Source organism: Chlorocebus sabaeus, chromosome 6 (genome assembly GCF_047675955.1).
Source record: "Chlorocebus sabaeus isolate Y175 chromosome 6, mChlSab1.0.hap1, whole genome shotgun sequence".
Lineage (NCBI taxonomy): Eukaryota > Metazoa > Chordata > Mammalia > Primates > Cercopithecidae > Chlorocebus > Chlorocebus sabaeus.
Genome location: NC_132909.1, coordinates 30880264 through 30891571, shown reverse-complemented (window position 1 = coordinate 30891571; position 11308 = coordinate 30880264).

Here is an 11308-nt window from a genome sequence, read left to right as displayed (position 1 = left end):
ATCAGACACCACCTCCTCCAGCCTCCCAATATAACCGACTTTTTTCTACTGCACTCAGGGTGTACTCTCTCTGCTCGGAACAGAAGGGACAGAGGTCCCTCTGTCTCTGTACAAGGGAGATTCTTCCTTCTTTTTTTGCCTATTAAAGTCTCCGCTCCTTAAAACCACTCCACGTGTGTTTGTGTCATTTAACTAAACTGGTGCAAGACAAAGGACCTTCGTTTTCCTCCAGTCATCGGAGCTGTGTCATTGGCCAGGAATCTGAGGTATAACACTCATCAGAGCAGTGAGTATGGGAGCGAGCTAAAGATCTGTTCTATCATTCTGAGGCACTCTTGGCCTCTATTTTAAAACCAAATCAAATCAATCAATGGGCATTAGTCAGGCAGTTAAATTCACGTATCATGGCTGCCATCCTAGAGACCCTGATGTCAGGCTTGCTGGTGAGAACATGGAGAACCCCCCAGTACCCATGGGTCATTGAGAATATTGACCATGTTTTGAATCAGTTTTCTTTCACGAGGAAACCTCATCATCGTGTGAGGCTAGAAAAAGTTCTGAGACAACTGAGAATTTCTAGCCAGGGCACAGCATGGCGTTATCCAAAGGCCTCTGGACCAGATCCAGCCTCCGACAGCCCATCTTGGGTGTTGACAGAGAATCCCCAGCTTCTTGTCACAAAACTTTCTTTTTCTATTCGTGGTCTCTTACTCTCTCTGTGTGTCTAATGTGCGGGAATGCAGTCATCATGAGTTTAGTTCAGGAATCCCATTGCAATATTTTAGAAACAGAGGCATCCCCACACCACCCCACAGTGAATGTCTCTCTTTCTCAGCCCCTGGTCTGGAAAGTACATGGCATTTCCAGGTTTCTCTCTGCCCTTGGTGCAGAGAATACATGGCATTTCTAGGTCTCTCTTCTGCTTCGCTGGCAAGCACATAGTATTTCTAAGCAAACAGGGCCACCTAGTGAAAATAGAAATCCCACTTATGAGGCTTTTTTTTTTTTTTTTTTTTTTTTTAACAGTAACACTGCAGCTTCCTTTTGCACTGTTAGAAATCAGGCCCTGAGCATCTTCTGTGAATGAGAAAAGTCTGTTTCCAACAGTCAGGAGTTAAATGTCTTCCATAGCCAAATTTTAGTCTTGATATTGTCCAATCAGCAGGAAAACAACCATTCAGTTACTATATTCCTTTAAGTCACCTATTCTGTCTCCAATTGAGACAATATTTAGCTAGTAAGGGGATTTTAAGTCTAGAAGTTAACTGGAACCATTTTTTTAAGGGTAAATGCTTTAGCGTGGGCCATAACAGCAGGATATAGCATTCAATCTAGCATGACTCCTTCATTAAAGGAGCCTTGCCCAATTACATAGTTTTTCTTGAGATCCTTTTTTTTTTTTTAAGGGAGTCACACAGGTCACACAAGTCTAGGTCGTCCAAGGGAAATAATAGGTGAGGACTAGGGCTACCTGGGTAAGCATGACTAAGCCTCAAAAGTCTAGTTCTTCTGGTGCCATGGCTTGAAGGGTTATGCCTACGGTCATGGGCGGCACATTTAATAGGGTACTGGAACCCAGGAATCAGGAAGAGAAAATAGTTGGGGGGAATGCCCCCACTGTTTTCTCCACCCTGGGCCACATAGGGAAAGGCAGGAGACTAAAAGAACCCTTTCGTTCTCACTTCTCTTTCTAGATTGGTAACAAATCATCTTCAGCATGCACTCTCCCAGAGTGTGTATTTTAAAGCACTGGGACTCCTCTGAGCCCGAGACTCTGAAGAAAAGGCACCTCATATTCTGTTGCACAAGGCATGGCTTTCTTACCATCTTGGGAACAGACAAACTTGGCCTGCTGGGTGGAGCCTTAATTTTAACATTATCTAACAGTTAAATCTTTTCTGCTGACAGAAGGACAAATGGAATGACATTCCCTATGTGCAGACTTTCTTTGCCCTGGAGGGCCAGACCTTTACAAGTTCTGTACAATTGATCTAGTTCTTTTAGTATCCATGGCAGGCAAGTCCAGGGAATAGCTCCCCAGAGGAAAGGAAAGTTTCAGAAGAGCAGTCTAAGACAGTTATTGAATGTCCCAACCCTTCCAGTGTCCCTCCAATTGTACTATCAGCTCCTCCAGCTCCACCATCTCCAGTATATCCTACTCTTCCTCCTTCACTTTTACCTCTGTAAGAAATGTCTGATGGGAATGGTGCCATGAGGGTTCAAGTTCCCTTCTCATTACAGAACATTAAGCAAATAAAGGGAGACTCAGGCCAATTTTCTGACAACCCTGATAGGTACATAGAAATTTTCCAAAATTTAACTCAGGTGTTTGACCTCACATAGAGGGATATTATGTTGCTGATAAGTCAGACTCTCATTGCTGCTAAAAAGCAGATTGTTCTGTAGGCAGCAGGAAAAAAAAAATACAGAGTTGAGCAACATGCCTCCTATAGCTGACCAAGGAGAAAAAGAAGAGATAGGGAAGGTGAGAAAGAGGTGGGAACTCCAATCCCATTAGAAATGGAAGCAGTTCCAGTAAATAACCCTAACTGGAACATCAATAACTCAGGAGATAACAGGAGAAGGAAATACTTTTAAAGGTGCATATTAGAGGGACTATGGAAAACCAGGGCCAAATCTCTCAACTACACTAAGCTGTCCACAATAGACCAAAGGCCAAATGAGAATCCCACAGCCTTTGTGGAAAGGCTGAGAGAAGCACTAATAAAACACATCTCTTTTACTCCTAATTTATTCAAGGGACAGCTCACCCTGAAGGAGAAGTTTATTACACAGGCAGCTCGTGATATTAGAAGGAAATTACAGAAGGAAGCTACAGAACAAGATAGCACCCTAAAGAACCTTCTGAGAATAGCCACTTTTGTTTTTTTTACAATAGGGATCAAGAAGAGGCCCAAGACAAAATAAAGGAAATACAAAAGAAGAACAGAGCCTCTAGTAGCAGCGTTGCAAGCTTGCAAAGTCCAGGATCCCCAAGTTGCATCCATTCGCTGTTACTGATGTAGCAAGTCAGGACATTTTTAAAAGGAATGCCCTGGAAGCAAGACCAAGCCACTTCAACCCTGTCTAGCCTGTAACAGAGACCACTGGAGATGGATCTACCCTTGAAGACAGAGGTCACTGGGTTCAGAACCAGTTTCACAGATGGTCCAGCCGGACTGACAGGTCCTGCGGCTCAAACGTCTGGTTCCGGTGACTCAGACTGCCATTACAGCATGGGAGCTCTGGGCAAATCTGGAAATTGAAGGAAGGAAGGTAAATCTCCTTCTAGATACTGAAGCCAGTCTCTCTCCTCTCCTCTCTAATCCAGGCCTCCCGTCTTCCCATAGCATGACCATAGTGGCGTCTCAGGAAAACTTCTAACCCAATATTTTTTTCAACCCCTTAGCTGCAGATGGGGGGACCTACTATTTACACATGGCTTTCAATCATGCCTGAAAGTCCCACTCCTTTATTAGGTAGAGATATTCTAGCTCACATGGGGGCTAGGCATCACTTAATGCCCCAGGACAAATTTTTGTCTCCCCCAATGGAAGCTAACATGAATCCATAAGTGTGGGTAACTCAAGGAAAAATAGGTCGAGCAGTAACTGTTATGCCAGTACAGATCTACCTTAAGGATCCCACTTCTCTTCCTAACCAGAGACAGTATCCCCTAAGGTCAGAGTTTAGGAAAAAGCTAGAAGCCATTATTAATAACCTAAAGATGCAGGGCCTCCTCAAACCCTGTAATAGCCCCTGCAACACCCCAATATTAGGAGTGAAGAAACCCAATGGGGAATGGAGACTACTTCAGGACCTTCACCTCATTAATGAAGCTGTAGTTCCAATCCATCCAGTGGTACCTAATCTTTATATCTTGTTAACTCAAATACCTGAGGGAACTAAATGGTTTACAGTCCTAGATTTGAAGGATACCTTTTTCTGCATACTGTTACATCCTGACTCTCAATACCTGTTTGACTTCGAAGATCCAGCCAGTCCACCCAGTTAACATGGATGCTGCCTCAGGGATTTTGAGATAGTCCTTATCTGGACAGGCACTGTCAAAAGATATCTCTGAGTTCTCTCACCCTTAAGTTAGGGTGTTGCCATAAGTTGATGATATTCTGCTCTGTGCCCCAACTGAGGAAGCTTCTCTGGAAGGCAGTGAAGCTCTTTTCAACTTCTTAGCTAACAGAGGACATAAGGTTTCAAAACCCAATGCCCAGCTCTGCAAAATCTCATTGAAGTACCTAGGTTTAGTGCTGTCCAAGAGGACCAGAGCATTAGGAGAAGAAAGGATTAAGCCTATTTCCTCCTTTTCCCTCCCCCAAACCCTCCAGAAACCAGGAGGATTTTTGGGCAATATAGAATTTTGTAGACTATGGATACCTGGGTATGGTGAAGTAGCCCATCTGTTATATAACCTCATGAAAGAAACTCAGGGAGCTAAAATTTATCTTTTAACCTGAGAACCTGAAACTCAAAAGATCTTTGACCAACTAAACCAAGCCTTGCTTAAGGCACCAACTCTCAGCTTTCCTGTAGGGAAGGTCTTCAATCTATGTATCAGAAAGGAAGGGAATGGCCCTAGGAGTTTTAACACAGGTTTGAGGACCAGCTCAACAGCCAGTGGTTTACCTAAGTAAGGAACTTGATTTGGTGGCTAAAGTATGGCCAGCATGCCTCTGGACCATTGCTTCAGTGACTCTGATGGTCCCAGAAGCCTCCAAATTAATCCTGGGAAATGATTTAACTGTTTACACCTCACATAAAATGGCAGGACTACTGCATTCTAGGGGGAGCCTTTGGCTAATAGATAGCTGACTCCTTAAATATCAAGTCCTGCTGTTAGAAGGTTCCAACATCCAATTAAAAACTTGTTCTCTCCTAAATCCAGCCACCTTCCTCCCTAAGGAAACTGGGGAACCTGAGCATGACTGTGAACAAGTTACAGTACAGACATATGCCGCCAAGGAATATCTCAGGGAAACTCCCCTAGATAACTCAGACTGGACCCTCTTCACAGATGGGAGCTCTTTGCAGAACAAGGGACCCATAAAGCAGGATATGCAGCAATCACTCTAAATGACATCATTGAAAGTGTATCTCTCCCTCCAGGCACAAGCGCTCAATTAGCTGAGCTAATAGCTCTTTCAAGAGCAATTGAATTAGGCAAAGGAAAGGTAGCTAACATTTACACTGACTCCAAGTATGCTTTCTTGGTTCTCCATGCTTATGCTGCCATTTGGAAGGAAAGGCATTTTCTTACCACCAATGGATCTCCTATAAAATATCACCATGAAATTAACAGGTTATTACCCTCAGTTTTCTTTCCATGAGAAATATCAGTGATGCATTGTAGGGGACATCAAAAGGGAACAGATGAAGTAGCCAAAGGAAATAGATTAGCTGATCAGGCAGCTAAATCAGCAGCAAGGAGGCCTCAAGACATCAACCTGCTTCAAACCCCTCTAATCTGAGAAGGCTCCATAAGAGAAATTAAACCTCAGTACTCCCCTACAGAAATAGAATGGGCCACTTCTCAAGGGTATATATTTCATCTCTCAGGATGGCCACAGTCAGATGGCTACAGTAGCCAGTGGATGGCTACGCCTTCCATTGACTGGAGACTGGCAAACTCCACTTGCCAGCCTCCAGCCAGTGGAAAATCATTTAAATTCTTCACCAAGCTTTGTACTTGGAAAAAGATAAAACTTATCAATATGCCCAGAAATTGTTTTCAGGAGAGGACTTACTAAAAACAGTCAAACAAATTGTTAATGCTTGTGAAGTCTGTCTTAAAAATAATTCCCTGAACAGGTGACTCCTTCTTCCTCAAACTCAAAGAATAGGAAATTGTCCAGGTGAAGACTGGCAGATAGACTTCATCCACATGTCCAGGACAAAAGGCACTCAATACCTGCTGGTATGAGTAGATACCTTCACTAACTAGAAGCATTTCCATGCCATACAGAAAAAGCCTCTAAGGTAATAAATGTGTTAGTTAATTACATAACTCCCCACTTTGGTCTACCTAAGTAGCTTTAAAGTGACAATGGGCCCTTGTTTAAGGCAGGTGTCACTCAAAGGGTCTCAAAAGCACTAGTCATAGAATATCATCTCCATTGTGCTTGGAGACCCTAATCCTCAGGAAAGGAAAACTAAAGATATTATGAAGAGACATTTCAGAATATTACCCCAAGAAACTCATCTTCCTTGGGTCACTCTTCTTCCCATGGCCTTACTATGAATAGCAAATACCCCTTCAAAATTAGGTGTTAACCCCTTTGAGATATTGTACAGATGGACTTTTTTTCCCAATAATTTTCTATTAGATTGGGAAGACTCTGAGCTAGTTAAGCATGTAACCTCTCTGGCCCACTTCCAACAGGAATTAGCAGTTAGTAAAAGCCCAACCCCAGGAAATTGGACCACCTCTAACCCAGGAGATTTGGTACTGGTAAAGGCTCTCCCCTCTCTCTCTCCCTCCCTAAGCCCAAGCTGGGAAGGGCTTTACACTGTTGTTCTTTCACCCCTCTTGGTAATAAAAGTTACAGGAATCAATGCCTGGATACATCACACTCGAGTCAAAGCCTGGAGAGCTGAGAAAACAACCCCTGACAGCCCAGATGAATATCCTGAATATCAATGTGAAGAAATAGGAGCCCTTAAGCTGAAAATCACAAAATATAAGTAACTGAGTAAGATCTACTCATCTTACTTAGTCTCACCCCTACCTCACCAAATACTTTTTGTTGTTTCTACCTCTCCTTTCAGATTTGTTGCCAAATATTAGAACTTATTTTGATGGAAATTATTTACTATGCCACTCTTGCAAGAATTGCTATACTCATACTACTACTTGCAGTAGGACTATACACTGTACCACTCTCTGGGTGAAATATCAGACAGTAATCTCAATTACTGTAGTATTTTGCTAAATTATTATCCTCATAGCAGGAATAACAGTTCCTAACAGGAAGTAAACATGAGCATTTTACTATCACTAAGTGTTAAAACTTTTTACTGGACTTAGTAATACATCACACCCTTTAGCTCCTACAATATTCACTATGGCCCATTTGTACAACAAGACTAATTGTTGGGTCTGCCCTAAGTGGTTCACTCAGTTCAATGATGCTAAGAAATCTTAAAATGACCCAGAACTCACCATCTTAGGATTTCCTTTGTTGGCTTACCTTTAACCTTTAAAGACTTATCAGGCATAAATGGGACATGGTATGGGAGCACTTTCAACTGGGTAACTAATTCCTCTCAGGAGAACATTCTGCCTCCAGTGCCAAAGAACACTTTCCCTAAAACTCAACTTCACTCCTTCAGGTTGGGAAAAGTTGGCCTAGTAACAGCAAATGCCTCCCTCTGCTTTGAAAGCAGTGGGGAAAGCCCATACTTGGGCTCAAATATTGTAACATCACACTTGTAATTGTTGGTAGTTCAAAGATGTGGCAAGAAGAGTGCAACAAGGGGGATCTAACAGAATCAGAAGCCCTAGTGGGGGGCTTTCAGAATCTAGCCTCTCCTTCTGGTTGGAAGTCCTATGATGGGAGTGACATGCTCTAAACAACCACCTTGACTATAATGTAAAGAATAACACATGGGCCTTTTCAAACATGCCTGCTTATAGAATTCCAGATCCTTGCATGATGTTTGCTAATAGTAGTGGCTTACAGATCTGTGGGCAAACTGGAGATATCCAGACTGACAGCCCTTGCCATAGGAATCATCTGAGATATTGGCCAGGGTACAAAATGTCTAAATTTTTGAAACTCCATTTGTCAGGTAGACCCTTCTCACTTGGCATGTCAAATTCCAATTGGCATCATAAATGACTGTCTTAAATATGGTTATCCTTATCCCAAGGATGCCCATGTTATGTGTAAAGAAGGGGAATTTCTAAGACATGAGAAAAGTCTGTCACTGTCTCTCACAAACCACAACTTGGAACCATCCCTTCAAGAAACAGGGCTAGATATTCCTTGTGGCTCTTAGATACACTTAATTCTCCCAAGGCATTAGAAGGGAACTTGTATTACAGTAGCAGTAGTTCCCAACTTATTTTTAAATTCTACCGAGATGGCAGCATCGTCATGGAACATACCTAACTTAGGCTCTTTTCTAGAAACTGCTATCTCAAATACACTGGACAAAGAGATCTATCATTTCTAAGCCCTCATATGGAGATTTAACTGAAAGGGTAGATTGGAGAAGGGCATGCACATGACAATCCCAACTTGAAAAGAAACATGGATGGGAAATTCCATAGCTGGAGGCCTATTCTGGTTTACAGGCATCCCTCTCCTTGAAAAATCAGTATTTAGTATCTCTATTATGATGCAACAAGAATAGAAGGCAACTATAGGTGTCATAGAGGCACAACAACAATCTATAGACTCTTCATCCTCAGTAGTAGAACAAAAGAGACAGGCCTTAGATGTCCTCACAGCTGAAGTAGGAGGTACTGGTGTGCACTTTTAAATGAAGCATGCTGCTTCTGGATTAACATCTCTAGTAGAGGAAAATCTATAGGTACATAAAGATTAAATCAAAAGTATTAACAGGCTAAGAGAATATGCAGACTTCAGTCCCAGGTGGCTATAATCCCTCTTTAATAAATTCCATTCTTCTTTATGGAATTGGTTAGCTCCTGTATTAAGCCCCCTCTTGCTTATATGTCCCGTATTAACATTTGAACCTGTATACTCAATACTATAACTTGAATTGTTTCCTCTGAAATCAAACTCCAAATGGTGCTGCAAACAGAACCATGCAGGAACACGCCATTCTTCCAAGGACCCTTAGATCGACTCCCAGAGGAGCCCTAACTGCAGTTCTCCAATCAACACCCCTTTTCAGCAGGAAGTAACTAGAAAGAGTTGTTGCCCAAATCCCCCTAACAGCGGTTAGGGTAACATCTCCTCAGGGGCTAATATTATATGAGTTATTAAGAAATTATTTTAGGCAGATAAGATAAGGGGTCGTTGGTAAGTTTTTTTCTTAGAAGCAACTCCCAAAATGTTTCTTTTCTAGCAGAAAAATGACTTGAAGGGCCAGGCCAGCAAGCTTTGATATACAAATGCCAGTCATTAGAAAGTGGGTCCATCCAGTATGGGGATTCCCATCCTCTTCTCCTTGTCACCATGGGTGTCAAGCATCAGCCCCCCTCCCGCCCTCACCCCTACCCCCGCCCAGAGATCTCCGTCTGCAGAACATCATGGCGGCCTGCATTTGCATATTAAAGGGTTAGTGTGAAAGAGCCAGGTTTTTCATGGTCTACATAAATGACGTGCCTGATCAAACCAATCCCCGGGGTCGTAGTCAAATCAGACACCGCCTTCTCCAGCCTCCTAATATAACCTACTATTTTCCGCTGCTCTGGTGGTTTCCTCTCTCCACTTGGGGCCCCCCTCCCTCTGTCTCCATACAAGGGAGTTTCTTCCTTCTTTTTTGCCTACTAAACTCTCTGCTCCTTAAAACCACTCCATGTGTGTTTGTGTCATTTTATATAAATTCGTGCAGGACAAAGGACCCTGGTGTTCCTCCTGTCATCGAAGCCATATCATTGAGGTCAAGAAAACCTGTACTTAAAACTCTGCTTCTGTTGTGTGACCTTAGTTAAATAACTCATCCACTCTGGACTTCTGTTAACTTGTCTATCAAATAGATAAGCCTCAAGTTCCAGTCTTTCAAAAACAGTCTCTGAGTTTCTTTTTTATTTATTTTTAATTTTTGTGGGTACAGAGTAGGTGTATATACTTGTGGAGTATATGAGATATTTTTATACAGCATGAAAATGCATCAAAATTACAGCAGGGTAAGTGGGATATCCATTCCCTCAAGCATTTATTGTTTGTGTTATAAACAATCCAATTATATACTTCTAGATATTTTAAATATACGATTAATTTATTTTTGACCCTAGTCACCCTGTTGTGCTAGCAAATACTAGGTTTTTTTCTAACTACGTTTTTGTACCAATTAATCCTCTCCACTTCTCCCTCCACTCCAATACCCCTTCCAGCCTCTGGTAACCATCCTTCTACTCTCTATCTTCATGAGTTCAATCGTTTTAATTATTAGCTCCCACAAATAAGTGAGAACATGATGTTTGTCTTGAGGAACACCAACCCCACCCCTCAGTCCTTGTCCCAAACACTCAGCTGTGATCTTCCTAAACTTGCCACTTTTAGCCCACCAGGAGAGGAGGGTGACAGGCTGGGAGAAGTGGAAGGGAAAGGCAAAAGGTAGATGGCAGCAGGCAACTTGATCCTCTTTGATTCCTCTTTTGCCTGAGAGAAAAATAATGTGTCTGGTAAAATAAGGGCCAGAGAAAGAATTTGGGAGGGCAGTGGCTTCTCAGCTGCACCAAGCCAGGGATGTTCTTTGGAACTCCTTACACACAAGCCAACCCTCTCCCCAAACAGTCCTTAGCCTGCTGAGGAGAAGTTGAAAAATCAAGGGACACTTTCTCTACCACTCCTAGGCACAGAGCAAGCCCTGTCTCTAGGGGTGTGTTGGGACAAAGATCACACTTGCATGGACCCAGGATTAACCCTCTCCTGCCAAAAAGCTAGACACACACCGCATGGAAGGCTCTCCTAGTGAGGCCTTTCCTCACCAACCTCAAGTACTGCTCAGTTCAGGCTTTTCTCTCAGGAGGGAATGGTTCTGAGATAGGGAAATCAAATGAAATCCATGTGTCAGCCTGGAGAGGCACTCCAGTTGTCCTTGCCTGCTGCTGCACATTTAGTCTTTCCCAATGGTTACAAGACAGTTTCTGAGTTCCTGTCATTAAGAATATGACCACAGGGACTCATGTGACTGATTTGGCTGCAGTCTCTGTTCTCTGGGGCTCAGGAAGATTCTACCTGGAAAGGTTTTGATGGTCCTTGGCCTGGAGTGCAGAGGATGGACAAAGCAATTTGGGGGAGTCCCTGTTACTTAGAGCTTCGTTGTGTTTATAGCAGGCAAAGAACTAGCAAACATCTAGTCTACACTACGGATGAGAACATTGAGGTTCAGCCAGGGGAAGTGACTTACCCAAGAGCATACAACATCTTTAGTAGCAGATTCAGGACTCCAACCCTAGTCACCAATTGCTATCACGGAGTTTGCTCTGCTCTACTGCACTAATCTTGGAGCCTGTATTAGTCCATTTTCATAGGACTCTAAAGAACTACCTGAGACTGGGTTAATTATAAAGAGCCTTAATTGACTCACAGTTCTGCATGGCTGGGGGGGACTCAGGAAACTTACAATCATGGCAGAAATTGAAGGGGAAGCA